Here is a 14,589-nt window from a genome sequence, read left to right as displayed (position 1 = left end):
GAATAACAGTCGGAGTCAGATGAGAAATCCTTCTATATCCCCTATGATACAAAGACAGATGGAGCAGAATCCCAGGTGAGAGGTCCAATCCATCAGCTATCATGTGTGATTACGATGTGGCAGACTGATTCGTGTTGCTGGATCTCGCTGCAAGCCGATGTATGTGTTTGCCACAGTGAGGGAAAAGGATGGAGCGAGGTGAAGAAGGAGATAGAGTGAGAAGAGAGGAACGGTAGCTTATTAAAGTACAAAGCAGAGTTGTTCATTCACTTTTTTTCTGTGAAACATGGGAAAAGGACAGAAGGGGATAGAAAATAGTGCATTATACAAAGTAAATAAGCGAGCCAGGCAAGAATTTGGACCATATGAGAGGAATGACAATCACAACATGCTGATGTTGAGAAGTGGATAATATTTACCAACCTAACATCTTGATTTAGCGTGTTAGCATGCTACTATTTGCTGATTAGCGAATGCCATTAGGTTTGCAGGTATTTAATCCAGTAGTCGTTGTCATTTATCAGTTTGGGTCATAAGGGAAGACAGCACTTAAGAACTCAGGAAGTTTTCAGCTGTTAAACAAGATGTTTCCCTGACCCTAACCAAGTGGTTTCTTGTGTCTTAACCTAACCAAATGGGTTTATTAGACTCATGCTGTAGTTACATAAAGCTACTTCGCATGAACAAAATAACACTTACTCAATATTATTAATCACAATTTGCATACTTTAATTGATTTTAGAAGCGTTATGGTGTCTGAAAACATTCTTGTTGCTGACCTGCGGAGCAAATACAGCCTCTGGTAACGATCCAAACTTAGAAACATGTTTATTGATACATTTATTTTTGACAATATCCCCGAAATCAAATAGGTCATGTATTGTCTTAATCCATGTCTCGCTTGCTTACATTGGGTATATCAATACATTTTAATGACTTCAATAATTACTGTTTATATGCATAGATGCAAAAGATGAATAGATGGGGAGCACAGAAGATTGTATGGGACTGTATTGGGAGAAGAGGGAGTGAGGATGAGGAGTGTCAAGAGACGGGGATTTGATCTAAAATAACCCAGAAACATATACGGTGGCTCTCTTCATCTTTATTTCTCTGTCCCTTGCTAGTCTTCGCTTTTCTCCACCTCTCTCTCCTCCATTCATAGCTCTGTGGTCTTTCCTTTATCAGTCCGCTTTTTCTTTACATTCATTGATTTCTCTCTCTCTCCCTCCCTCTCTCCTCTTCACTCTGTCGGTGCGGTACAAAAAGCAGCAGCGAGAAAGAGAGAGATAGAAAGAGGGGGCCAGCAGAGCGTGAAATGGTCTGAGCTTTTACTACAACTGGCAGCGTTTGACCGCATACTGCACCAGCCATTGCCGCGGTTACCCGCAGCAACACTGCACTAATAGAAGGGCATGCCGAGAAGGGAGAAAGAGGAGGGGAAAAGAACAAGTAAAGCCGGTGTGTGCTGCATGCGGAACAGGTGTTAATGAGCAAATTGAAAACATGCACTAACACACAGACACACTAGAGTTTGTTGAAGAGGATGCCGTCTTAGTTTCTCACTCAAATATAGTTCAGCGAACTCAATAAGAGTTGTCTGAACTGGCATAAAACTGAGACATGAAGCCAGCATTCGTCAACATCTTTAGGTCCTGACCCGACTGAGATTTGACCCAATGTAATATTTTAGGTAAAGGGAAGGATATGAGCTTACTTTGGGCACATGGAAAGTTTGTTCCCATGATACTTGGTTTCTTTTCTTTACATGTTAAATGAAATAGTTTTACTTTTTCCATGGCCGGTAAATCCTGAACGTGTTTCTTTCTGGACTTGACAGTTCAAATAGTCTCATCCACAGCAAAACTTAGATGAGGCGTGAAAGCGAATTGGCCACACAGGGTCATGTTGTTCCCACAAGTAGCCTTCCCAGGATGACTGGGGATTTTTAGGAGGGAATCTCTTCATCAAGCTTTTGTTCAAGGACGCTAAAAGAGAAGGATGGGTCATTACTGTGGTAACAGCTGTATTGAAGTCTATGGGAGATACACAAAGAAGCACACTTAAACCAAAACCAACTTCTTTGTATGACTTCTGATAAAGAAATGTGACCAGATAATGAAAGAAAACACTTCAGAAAGTAGGTTAACGACATTGATGGGACTGATAATATTGCGTATCACCAAATATTGCCGATGAGACTGATGAATAGGAGCCTTCATCGAGGGACGAACAACTCTCTGAAGTTTGTTCCTCATTTTCTGGAGGAGTTTCTTCATCAGAAGTCATATCATCATATCATCCACGTAGATAAGTTGGGTTTTAGTGTTTTTCTCCATGCATCGACCACCTTTTCAATACAGCTGTCACCACAGTCTGGCACCAAAGTTATGACCATTATCTCACCAAGCTAACACACAAGCTACGCTCCTGTCTGACTGCCCGTCATTGTGTCCTGGTTGAAACACATGACACATAACCCCAAAATAAGCACACGTGAACACGACCTGACCTGTGTCTTCAGCAAAGTATTGGGTTTCAGGTAGCAGAACTCTTAACATAAGACAATTAACACATTCAATTGAAATGATCCAGGGCACAAGTAACAATGGTACATCTGTTTCACTTGACCTGCCAATTTCATAGTCACACACGCACACACAGACACATATTTGGCTGTCTTCCTGCCTCTGCAGTGTCTGTGTGACTACCGCTGAGGATAAATAACCCGGTGAGATTCAGTTCCAATATCACAGGCCCCGCTCGCCAAAAAATTAACATCAGCATAATAGTATTAGCCTGCTCATAGTCATCCATTAAAACTACTTAGGGCAGACAGGCAGACAGGCCGGGGAATACGCCAGCACTGTTATTAAAGCGCTTCCCTTGTAGCACCAGGAAAAGAGCCGTGCTGTACATACGGAGATGCCACAGGTTTGAATCAAGACAATAATAAGAATAAAAAAGTTTCTTAAAGTAGTTTAAGTTCTTGGCAATAAAACATTTCACAATCTGGACATTTAGTCTCATGATCAGATTTATATCTTTGAGGAGGAACAGGTTCTGCCTGTAGATAACTGTGCTTCTTATCTGCCTTTCACCTGATTTCCTACTTTGCTGTTGGCACATTTGATACCTATGTATAAGGTTGTTTTTCTAGTGAGGACGAGCGGTTTATTCACCGAATTTAGTCTTGTTTGCCGACTTCCTTCCGCATTCTTTGACTCTCTCCTGGACGCTGCTGGAAAAATCACGATTTCTTGGGGTTGGAAAACAGTTGGAAACATTTAGCATAATGTAAGTCTACAGCTCATTAAAATATGTAACAAATGACTCGTCATTCTTAAATGTTTTCAATGCAGAAATCCAGCCCAGTTGACTGGATATAATGTCAGCAGTGAACATTTCTGCAAACCGCAGATACGTCTAAGGTTGACATTTGTTGTCATGTTCACAATATATACTTATCAGCTGACTTTCACATCATGATGTGGAGGTGGATGGTGGTGAGGTCATTAGAAGCCAACAAGGGTCAACACTGAGTCACGCCATTGGATCATTTTAAGGACACCTGGGGACATTTCCAGCAGTTTTTGTGGCGACCAAACCCGACTATTTTTCACACCGGCTAACATCTCTATCTTCTTTGAGGACACCAATGTGGTAAAAAGGTATTTCAAGCCAAACTGTGACGTTTTCTAAACCCTAACCAAGTGATTTATGTGCATAGATCCTTGAAGTCTGTTCGTCACGGCAACAGCTAACTTCCTGTGTTGTCTCAGAGAATAATCCTATAAGTCAAACATATTCTGGTACGAGATAAAGCTTTATCTTTTCACTTTTCACAATAAAAGCCTTGACAAACAGCACTGACACTCAGTGTGTTTGTTTGAGCACATGCGGATCTTTCAGCCTTTTGTTCTCCCTCGGAGATTTATACACATGGCTTTGTTATCCGGCAGTCCCACCTTTCTCTCTGAAAGCCTTTAGTGAGCAGGATCCACAGCTTCCAGCTACAAAGTCAGACGTCAAAGACAAAATGAAAAAAATCAACCCTCAGCTGGTTCAACCGCCCGTACTGGTTTCAGGGGGCTGAATTCCCGAGCTGTGCGGAGGAATTGTAACCTGAGCCGTCACTGAGAGATGGGTGTGGCTGTATAATGGGATAACCCTGAATGAGAGCGAAAGCAGTGAATGGGACGGCGAACAAGTTGGAAGTTGGCGTCATGTTTTTCGCTCTGCATTTCCCAAAAATCATCTCCTGTGTGTGAGGAACTTCCCTTCCTTTGAACATAGACTACCACGGATTACAAATCATCACGTGGTGCCACTTTAACAATGCGTCAAGAAGTGATAAGCAGCGATAAGCATTCTCACGCATTATTGCAAAATGACTCGTGCCCTCTTGCTCCCACTGATAGATCAAAATCAGTAACTTGGAACCGTTTACATGATCAGAGAACACATCTGGCAGCAAGACGAACAACTAACCAGCAGATACAGTTTCCCATCTGGTCCCTCTGTCTATATATCTCTCTCCTCCTGTCCATCCCTCTGCACCAGACCACCCTCTCTCACACTCTCATGCCTTTCATCACTCGTTCCTTCTGCATCTCTTCTCTGGCTGTTTCTCATTCTCTCTTATTTGCCCTCTCTTCGCTCTCTCTCTCCTGCCATCCCAGCGGTTGTCAAGGCGATGGTGTTTTGTGGAGGCAGCTGGTTAGGCCTCATTTGTCAAGCTGCTGACCTGCCCTCCCTTCTTTTCTCCTCTTCCTCTCTCTCCCTCGCTCTCCTCCCCTTTTATCCTGTTATCCGCTGGAGTAAAGAAGAATGAATAGGCTAATTTTCACACAACCGAAAATGGCACAACGCAGCCTCGTCCATTTAAAATGAAGATTAAATCATTGTTCTGTTAGAGGAATGGGGTCTGGCACCAATTTAATGTATTATACAGAGAAATAACTCAACGAAAGTAATAAAACAAACAATTACTTAATGATCCTGACGGGGGATTTCGAAACATTGATTGCACTCTACTTCATGAGAAAAAGCCTCGGCAGGCTGCCCTGAAATAAAAGCTGTGTGAGAAAATCCCAAGACATGATGTTGGTCTCTACTCTCTTGTGTTTCTTCACTGTCTCTTCAGTTCTTTCATCCTACTGTAGCTCTCATTTTCATTATCAGTTGATTTATTGATCTTTTAGATAAATTAAAAATTGTATTGTGGATCGCAATAAAAAACACTCAAACTAAGTTGATTGTCATAAATGTATCAAGATAATCATTAATATCCTCTCAGGAATGACTTGAAAAAGCTGCCTAGCTTGATAAAGTTACAGTCCTGGATCGATTTCTTGATTAATTTTTAAAATATCACAATATTTGTGACACAATAAGAGCATTTGTTCCTTAAAAAAAATGTAAGTTAAAAGTGATTTCAGTATGTTATAGAGCTGTTTTCAGGGTTTTAGTCCCTATTGTCCCATGCATACAATTAATATGTTTGAATAATTTAGGTGTGTGAATGTTATGAGATAACTTAAATGATTATTTAACCATCACAGTTACATCTTAAAGGACAGGTTCACCCAAAAATCCAAAGTCATTAACTACTCTAGATTACACAAGTGATGAGAACTTTCTTATAAAAGGGAAACGAACAAAAACAAACAAACACAAATCTGGCGTAATCTAAGTCTCTAGAAGCTCAGAGTTCCCAAATGTATTTGAAAATATGGTTGTTATTCTTCAACGTTGCTGCTAAGATAAAGGCATCTCTCTTGGGTACGTGAGCTCACCTACACATTAAGGGAATAAATGTTGTCTTTTCCAAATCAATTTGGGATCTCAGGGCTTCTGGAGACTTGATGATTGGAGCCATTTTATATTTTCTTGTTTTGTTGTTTTTTCACATTGTAAAACAAGTCCCAATCTATGTCAGTTGTATAAGGCAATGCTATAACACTGATTTGCTGTGAAGCTCCAAAATATTTTGTGGACTATGAAACTTCACCTGACTTTCCATCTGCATGAGGGTGAGAAGATAACGACTACATCTTTTACTGTTGGGTGAACTGTTCCTTTAGTCAGTAAAGACACAGTGAAACGTGTTCCTGCAAACACACACACACACACACACACACACACACACACACACACACACACACACTCACAGTGACATGTGTGGGTCTCCTACCGCGAGAGATGTTGTAACCATGTAACACAACCCTCACTCCTCATCTGTGTGTTTGTGTCGGTCTGCTAATTGAAGGTAAATGCGGGGAGAGAGAAAGCTCCGAGCGGATATTAGTTCATGTTTGCTTCATTGTGCCGCGCCACAGAAGAATTTATTGAAACAAATGCAAATCAATGCAAAACACGTACAAACACAGACCCACTCACACAGTTTTAATCATCTGTCCATTATAAATGTGGTTCTCCCACAACACTTGTTATCTTCCCCTGCTAATTAATTCAGTGTTTTTCTGCTAATGATACCGCTGTCACAGAAGGATGGAGTGTGTACGTGTGCGCACTCATGACCTGCAACCTCATCAACGCTCATTACCATCTAATGCCTAACTGATATGAGTGTGCGAAGGAGTATTTGAGTGTATTCAATATGTGTTTTGGCTGAAATTATTTTTTTGTTTCTGTTTGTATACACACAATTGTATCAAAACATATCAGATTTTTTTCTATGGAGTCTGGACTATGTGATTGTAGCCTGCAGATGTTACATGTAGGATGTTTTTAGCATTCATGTGGGTCTGAGATTGACATTTAAGATGTGCTTCAGTCATCGCTGTGTAAACTGTTGGATGGTTGAAAACGGTTTCTTCCAGACCTTTATGACTTCACACTTGTATCGACTGCATCCAGCTATCACAGCCACAAAACATTGCGATTTGTCAGCTGTGCGAAGGTGAGAAAATGAGCTGGTTACTCTTTGTTTTCTGTTTTTTTCATTCTTCTTACTTCTTTATCAGTGTTTGCAACACGCTGATTGCTTTCCAGGAGAGAGAGAGATGCTCCCGCCTCTCTGAGATCAGCCATTAACCCTGAAGCCAAAACTGAAACTGTATAGAGACACATTATCCAGATAATAAACGATCCAATCTTGCCTTTTTGCGCTTGCATGTGGTATGATGAATGTGTTCTTCTTATCCTCATTGAGATCAGATCTCGGTCCTCCAGAGCTGGCAGCAAATCAGCCCCATCTTTTGGCACTTTCATGGCACATAAGATAGATATATAACCAGTAAGTTAATTAGATGCCTGTCTCTTTAAACCGTCTTGCTCGTTCGCTTGGAATTTTATGTTTGCAAAAACAGTGTTTTGTTTTATACAGATGTCAGCACATTGCAGGATTGCGTTTATGACCTCTGAATATAGTCAGCCAGATTTGCTCACGTCTGATGATAACGCATTTACACCTTGCATTAACATGTTTCTGAAAAACGCGTTTGAACAAAGATTGCATTTTACCAGGTGTAAATGTGGTGAAAGACTCGTTTGTTGGCTGCAGTCACAGCTGGTGATCAGTTAACCTGAGACTGGCTCCATTCAAAAAGCAGTGCTGATCAATTTTTAAAGACAGAAAACTGAATAAATTCAACCTTTATAATTCAATACCTAACAAAAAAACACTCTGGCGGCTCTTAACAGTCAGTTTTCTGAAAGAAAAATAAAAGCTTGAGAAGGGATCAACCTAAAGAAAAAGAGAACCACCTATAGAAACTCATGTTACCACTCAGATTTGGGAAAGAGAAATGGTGCATATTCATGTAATCAGCAGTCAAAAAATTGGTCAGGCTGACCTATTAAAAATGGAGTTTGAATATCTTTACAAAGCACTCAACCAAGGGAACAATGAGCTTTAAGGAGTGAAGCCTGATTACAAAGAACAAAGTGTCATTTCAGTCCTAAAATAAATGAAAATCAACTTCTAGCAGCATGATGGCTACATTTTCTAAAAAGCATGCACGCTCATATGCAAAAATATGTATGATTGCAAGTACACACAACCCACATTCCTATGGCTCTGAAGCATGCATCTCAAAAGGCCAATCTGTGCTGGTTATTGGAGTGTGAAGTTCCAGTCTGCTCTGTGTGTGTTTAAGGGTGTGTGTGTGTGTGTGTTTGAGTGTGTTCAGTGTAGGAGGGAGCCTAATTTGATTCTCGACTCTACCATGATTCTCCACTGGCTGGCTGTTTATGGAAATTGCATAATTGGCTCTGTGTTTGTGTGTATTTGTGTGTGTGTGTGTGTTTTGGGGGGTGGGGGGAGAGCTGGATGCAGTCGATACAAGTATTTACTACCTAAGAGGGTCAAAAAGTTACAGCGTAAAAGTCGAAACCAAGTTATAGCAAAAAACAAAAAACAAAACAGGTGCAGGTGTGTTCTGGTTAGTGCATGTCGTGTGCAAGTACCTGTTTCAGTTTGCACGTGTGTGTACATATGCGTCTATTTGTGTGCATCCACCTGCACGCTCTGTCGTGACCTTAATGTGCCTGCATGTGTGAAGCAAGGGCTCGCTGCCCCGGAAACTCTGCCTCATTGATAGCTAATGAACCCTACAGCGTGAGGTGATTGTACATTTTGCTAACCGACATGACACTGGACTTATTAAACCTGGCCGTCCTTCTCTCTGTCTAAAAATACAGTTTTTAATGCAACAGCTACGGAAAAAAAGAAGTTGAATTGCTGACCTATTTTTTATTAAGTGGTCTGGTAATTCCATCAGGACCATCTATAATAAAAGTAGAGCCACTCAGGGTGCTGGAAGGTGCTCTGGATAAAACTGCTCATTGTGTGACAGATATGATGATGCTAGATTGTAGTATGAACACTATACTGGAGAAAAGTTACTCAGTCTTTTATTGAGATTAAAACCTTTTGTTTTTCTGAAAGGACATAAAATGATTCAGTTGTCATTAGATATACATTTTATTACTTTCGTGTAATGAAAAAATAAGTGAAGGATACTTGATTCTAACTTCATAAAGTTTGGGGATTTTGGATCAGGTGCCTAAAATAAGGTCAGTGGTTAAGAGTTTAAGTTCAAAAGATTTTCACATTTTGTTCTACATCATTAAAATATGTTGGAAAATACACAACTTGTGAATTTTAAAGCAAATTTACCTCTCTTCTGAAACAAGTGGCTAAATAAGACCACAGAAGTTGTTGGGGAGAACGTCATTCTGCCAAAGTTGGACACTCATCTGCTCACTTGTCCATCTTTTCAGGTGGACTTTAGTTGCAAACTGTTCTAACTCTAACTTTCCAACTTATAGATTGATCAATTGTGTGCAGAGCAGTAGGAAGCTTAGTGCAGGTGACGTCGAGGTCATGCAACTACGATTTAGTAATGGCCTAATGTTAAGCTAATGATAGTTGAAGAAGTGTTTGCAACAGAGCTTATATTCTGGAGTTTTCCAGAATCCAATTAAAAACTCTGATATCTTTTTGTCAAGGGAACCACAGTGATGCTAGCTTCTGGGTTAGCCTATCAAACTACATGATTCCTGCAGCAACCTAAAGACATTTCTTTAGGACAATCATCATTTCAAGAAGGCTGACACACATGCAACATTAAATCAAGTCATGTTGACTACATAACTTACCATGACATCAATTTATGCAATTCTTAGACTGTTTAGGAGTATTTGTTCTAATGGTATCAGCTAATAATAACACTAAATAGCAGCCTCATATTTCAAGACAGTTGTTGGAAAACAGTTGTTTAATATGCCTGTCAAAAGCTGCCGTCCTTATTGGTGCATTACACCACAAGGTGGATGGCAGAGTACACCCACACACACACCCACACACACTCATAGACTCAACCATGTAGGACTGAGCTGGAATTTTCTGTGACACACCGCATTGAAGACAGAAACCAAGATAATTTGACACTGCTGAGTGCTGTCGAGTTGTCGGTGCGTTCTCCCTATTTCTCTCACTCTCTTCATCTCCCTCTCCCACACACACACACCTTTCGATCTTTCAAAGAAAGAACCGCAGAGACCTTGAAACTATTACGGAGACAAATTGCACAGGGCCCCTTATGGACGAAGAGAAAGAGAAACATAAGGGGATATGGGAGGAGGTGAAATGGGAAGGGAGAAAAAGGCAAAGACAGTAAATAAGAAAAACTTTTAAGAGGTCTAAACTTTTCTCTCCCTCTCTCCTCTCTCTGTCCACTTCATCATTTTCTGCTGTCCCTCCTCCATCACTGCCTCCATTCACACTCGTTTATCTATAAGTGTACCCTCCACCTCGCGCTCTCTCTCTCTCTGAGAAACAGAATCAGGGTAGATTTAGCCCAGAGCCAGTCCTATTTAGATCAGCTATTTTGTAATTCCTTTCTCTGCAGTAAAAATGTCCTCTGCTTTTCCCTGTAGGGACACACTCAGGGCCCTGGTGGCACATTGATGACATACGCTGTGTATTTCTATGGGAATTCATATTTTCTTCCTATCTTGGGACAACCACGGCTAATTAGTTTAGGCTATAAATGCAATGCCATGTGGCAGTTTACTTACCAAATACTCTTTATTGTATATTTGTGCTAAAAAGTTATATGTTTATTTAGTGTGCCTGCAGTTTAGTATGTCAACAATACCAATGTCTTCCTGTAGTGTAAAATTTTACCCCAGGAGACAATGCAAAAGCCAGCACTTTCCTTTGCTATATTATATAAACATTATGTACAAGTACCTTACTGCATACTACTAAATGATGGCAACCAGTGTCATCTTACAGATTACAAGATAAAGGTTAAATACATAAAAAAAGTATGCCTCTCAAATCTAGAAGGAAACTAGCTATCGCCCACAGCGAGTTAGCCGAGCTATAACGCGAACAGCTAACAAGCAGGTTAGCTCTTTTAAAAACAAACAGATTTTCACGCCGACTTTAGTCATGAAAATCAAGTTGTAGAGACTTAAAACTTTCCTTTCAGTAAGTAACCCAACAAAATAAGTGGTTAAAACTTTTATTTCCTTCTATGGGTTGATTTTTTAAAAAGACAACAACATTCACATTATTTTCATCCCATGTCTCTGTTTGCTTCTACTCTGCTCTGTTCTCTGCTTGAGTTCAAAAGAAAATCTAAATAATTAAATAAAAATTGTTTTAGTTTCAGTGTTTAAGGTAACTTCGGAAGGTGGTCAGCAGTAATGCATCCATAATTTGTAGGTTAAAACACCCAAAAATATCACCATGGTCTATTATTATCAATATTATTAGGCTACTATTTAAGAAATGTCTAGCATTTTGACCTATTTAAGATCACATAAAACATTCAACAGAGATGATTTAGCGTTGAAATTAGAGATTAAGTGGTTGAAGGATGCTGCGTGGGAATCTGCCTTCAATTTTCTTGGTCAGAATGTCCCCCTTTCCTACATTCATGCAGTCATAGCTGAAATGTTTTTCATTTCAACCGGTAGTATTTTATAGCCACAGTGCTCCACCTCTGGGTCTTTTCCCTAGGAAACACACACATATACGCATGAGAATACACACACAGTAACCATGATAGCCGGAAGCATAGTCCATCATTTGATTTGGACAAAGTGTTATTAAAACCCACTTAGTCCTGGCTGTAAGAGCTATACGCTATGGAAACTATGTAGTCTGCCACAGGCTGAAAGAGCCAGCCCTGCAGACATCTGCTTCAAATCTGACCAAAAACAGAAGAAAGGGAGGGAGTTTTAGACTACTGTTACTAGGACAGCATCACTCCCATTCATTCATAATGACAGCATGCTTTGTTTCATGTCATTACAACCCTTCTTCCTCACAAACAATCTGAACATTTTCAAACAAGCACTGTAAGCAAACTTAGTTTCCAAGGCAGTCTTTCGCAGCTAACAACTGATACGTTCCAGCAAAAAAGCTAGAGCTCTACATCTCCTCGCTACAGCATATCTAAACCAAGTTAAGACTTGTTTATTTATATTCTTTCATATTACATTCAATATCTCTGTCTTTAAGGGACCACAGCGGCAGCAGCAGTTTCCAATCTGGCTCAAGCTTTCTAAGAAAAATAAGAAAAATGGCCCTCCCAAAGTTCTCATTACAAAAAGACAAAAATGGTAAAAAACAGATCACCTCTCCATCGACAGTTGTGGGTGCAAATTAACCAATGGTGGAAAGTGACCAAGTTTAAAAAAATAACAGAAACCTTTAAGGGTTGTAGAAATTCTAATTACGACTATGGGATCATGACCTAAAAAATATGGCACTCACGTTGAGCCCATACTTCTGCCAAGGCCCAACGGTACCCCTTATTCAATCAAGCCTAATCCAATATCAAATTTGAGAGGCTTGTATCACTCTAAATTTACCACCCATAGCTGCTTAACCATAATTTCATCTCGAAGATCCAGGACCCACATCAAGTTTTACTCATATGCTGTCACCTACATATGCCTTTTCAACAGGATCCCTGCATCATTCCCTGAGAAGTTAACGTTGACAACAACTGTCAATCTCGCAATTTAAAAAAATTAGAAAATGATTCCAGGGCTGAGACCCGCACTTATCGAAGTGTCATGGAAATTCAGTGGTTTGTGTTTAATCCTCCTGCCGACTAACCAACAAACAAAGAGATGGACATGGGTGAAACATAACCTCCTTTGCATGGATAATAATCTCAAAACTAATGTAGTAAATTTGATATTAAGAGGCCAAGAAAGTGGTCTGGTCCATCAGTAAAGAATACAAATTATTAAAGCAGCCATGGTGAGACAGGGTGGCTAAGAACATCAATGGGTTGATACCATGAGAGACTTGAGTTTGAGAGAGATATTCATGTCACCAATATTCTGTGAAATTAAGTTGGTCCAAATGGCCCAATGTATTCTCCAAGCCCGCTTACAACTCCCAAAAACCAGCACATGGTCCAAACTGTAAAAAGACCAACTGCTAAAGCTGTGACGTTTATTATAGTCTCAATAAAGCTACGAGCCCAACAGGCCTACTAGCCACCATGGGAAGGCTTTACTGCAAACAGTAATTTGTGTTGACATTGTGAACACACCCACCCAGCCATGTGTGAAAGGGAAAAAAGAATGGGCACCAGTAGCCCACCTTGAGTGTCACAGAAAACAATCATTACGCACACTAAGTTGAGGGTTTTTTAATGAAAAAAAACACAAATACCGACATAAATGTCACCTCTCATTATCAGAACATCAGATTGTGCATCTAATTAGCTCTATGTGTGTGCATATACCTGTGTGTGTGCGTGTTTGTCGAAGCAGGTTAAAAAACATTTCAGCTTCACAGAAAAAGAGCAACATTGAAAACTGCATTTGAAATGTTGCATGGTAACAACACACAACCAAACACATCAACACAGGAATCGATCTGATGGTGGTCATTACAACACTGGATCAACAGCAGCCAGAACAGCTGCAACACAATGATGCTGTGAGCTTGATGTCTACAAGCTTAAATTTACCATTAACAATCTTAAGAAAATTTAGCATACAAGAAAGTATTCTAATTATCAACATTTAACGGATGCTGTTATTTAGAACCAATTCACTATCAAGTCTACAATACTGTCAACGTCTGAGTCAACTACTGAGTCAACATTTGAGTCAGTCTACCTTATTAGCAGCTACAGTTGAGTAATGACTAAGTAAACAAAACAGAGGCACACAAGTAGGCCTATGTATTCACAGCAATAGTTGTCACAATAAAAGAGTCAAAGAACAAAAGAGGACTTTGAAATTAGGTTTGGTACCAGGCCAGAGTGCACAGCATTGTACAAACATTTGGCTGGTAGCTGGAGCTAATTCCCCACGGTGTGAGTGGGTCAGGATGAAGAGTACAGCAGCTGGCTGTGAGCGAGATCACCACTGTGTAACAGGCCTCCTGAAACTTGGTCAAACAGCAATCACGGACCTCACCGTGAGTCACCATCAGATACTAGGGCCTCTTCGTTTGGCTAAGAGCAGCCTTGAACTCAAGCTGCGGCATTTCGCAGCAGGGATCCTTAAATGGAGTATTAAGTTCTTTTCACACTGGAATGACAACAGAAAAGCCTCTAGCTGGCTGCATGAGTGGTTGCTCTGGGATGTTCTCAAACAGTATAAAGCCACCTAAAAGGGCAACTGGCATTTTCTTTAAAAGCCTTTGTGTATCCAAATTAAGTTGACTAGATAGATGCTCCTTCATAGCATGCCCCTGATTCCCTGCTGCTAATTTAATTAATGTCCTGTTTCCAGCAACCGGCACCTCCTGGTTTTCCATTAAATGCCTTGCATAAGGACACCTCATCACTTCTCATTCAATCTCCACAGCCTGACATTCTGTCTACTTATAATTCAAACCGTTTACCATCCAACAAACAGCCCAGTTTCACGGCTTCCTGTCTCATGAGACTTACAGCTAAACCTACTATGCTGACTCTTCAGTAATACAGATTATAGGAATCAATAAAAACCCATAAAAGACAGCAGCAGAATCCAGAGTAAAGAGGAGGGAACAGACTGATGAAGACAAAAGAAGAGATTGAATGTGTCAAAGTAGAGGATACAAGGTATCGAGGGGTGGGGAATTGTTGATTT

The 14,589-nt window shown here is 40.3% G+C and overlaps 1 protein-coding gene across 2 annotated transcripts in view; it reads right to left on the bottom strand.

Moving 5' to 3' along the window:
* slc8a1b (solute carrier family 8 member 1b) overlaps positions 1-14,589 on the bottom strand; it is a 152,271-nt gene that overhangs the window by 118,722 nt on the left and 18,960 nt on the right. The gene's annotated exons all lie outside the window — the stretch shown is intronic.

Source organism: Sparus aurata, chromosome 15 (genome assembly GCF_900880675.1).
Source record: "Sparus aurata chromosome 15, fSpaAur1.1, whole genome shotgun sequence".
NCBI classification, from domain to species: domain Eukaryota; kingdom Metazoa; phylum Chordata; class Actinopteri; order Spariformes; family Sparidae; genus Sparus; species Sparus aurata.
This window is presented reverse-complemented; position numbering and strand designations above follow the sequence as displayed.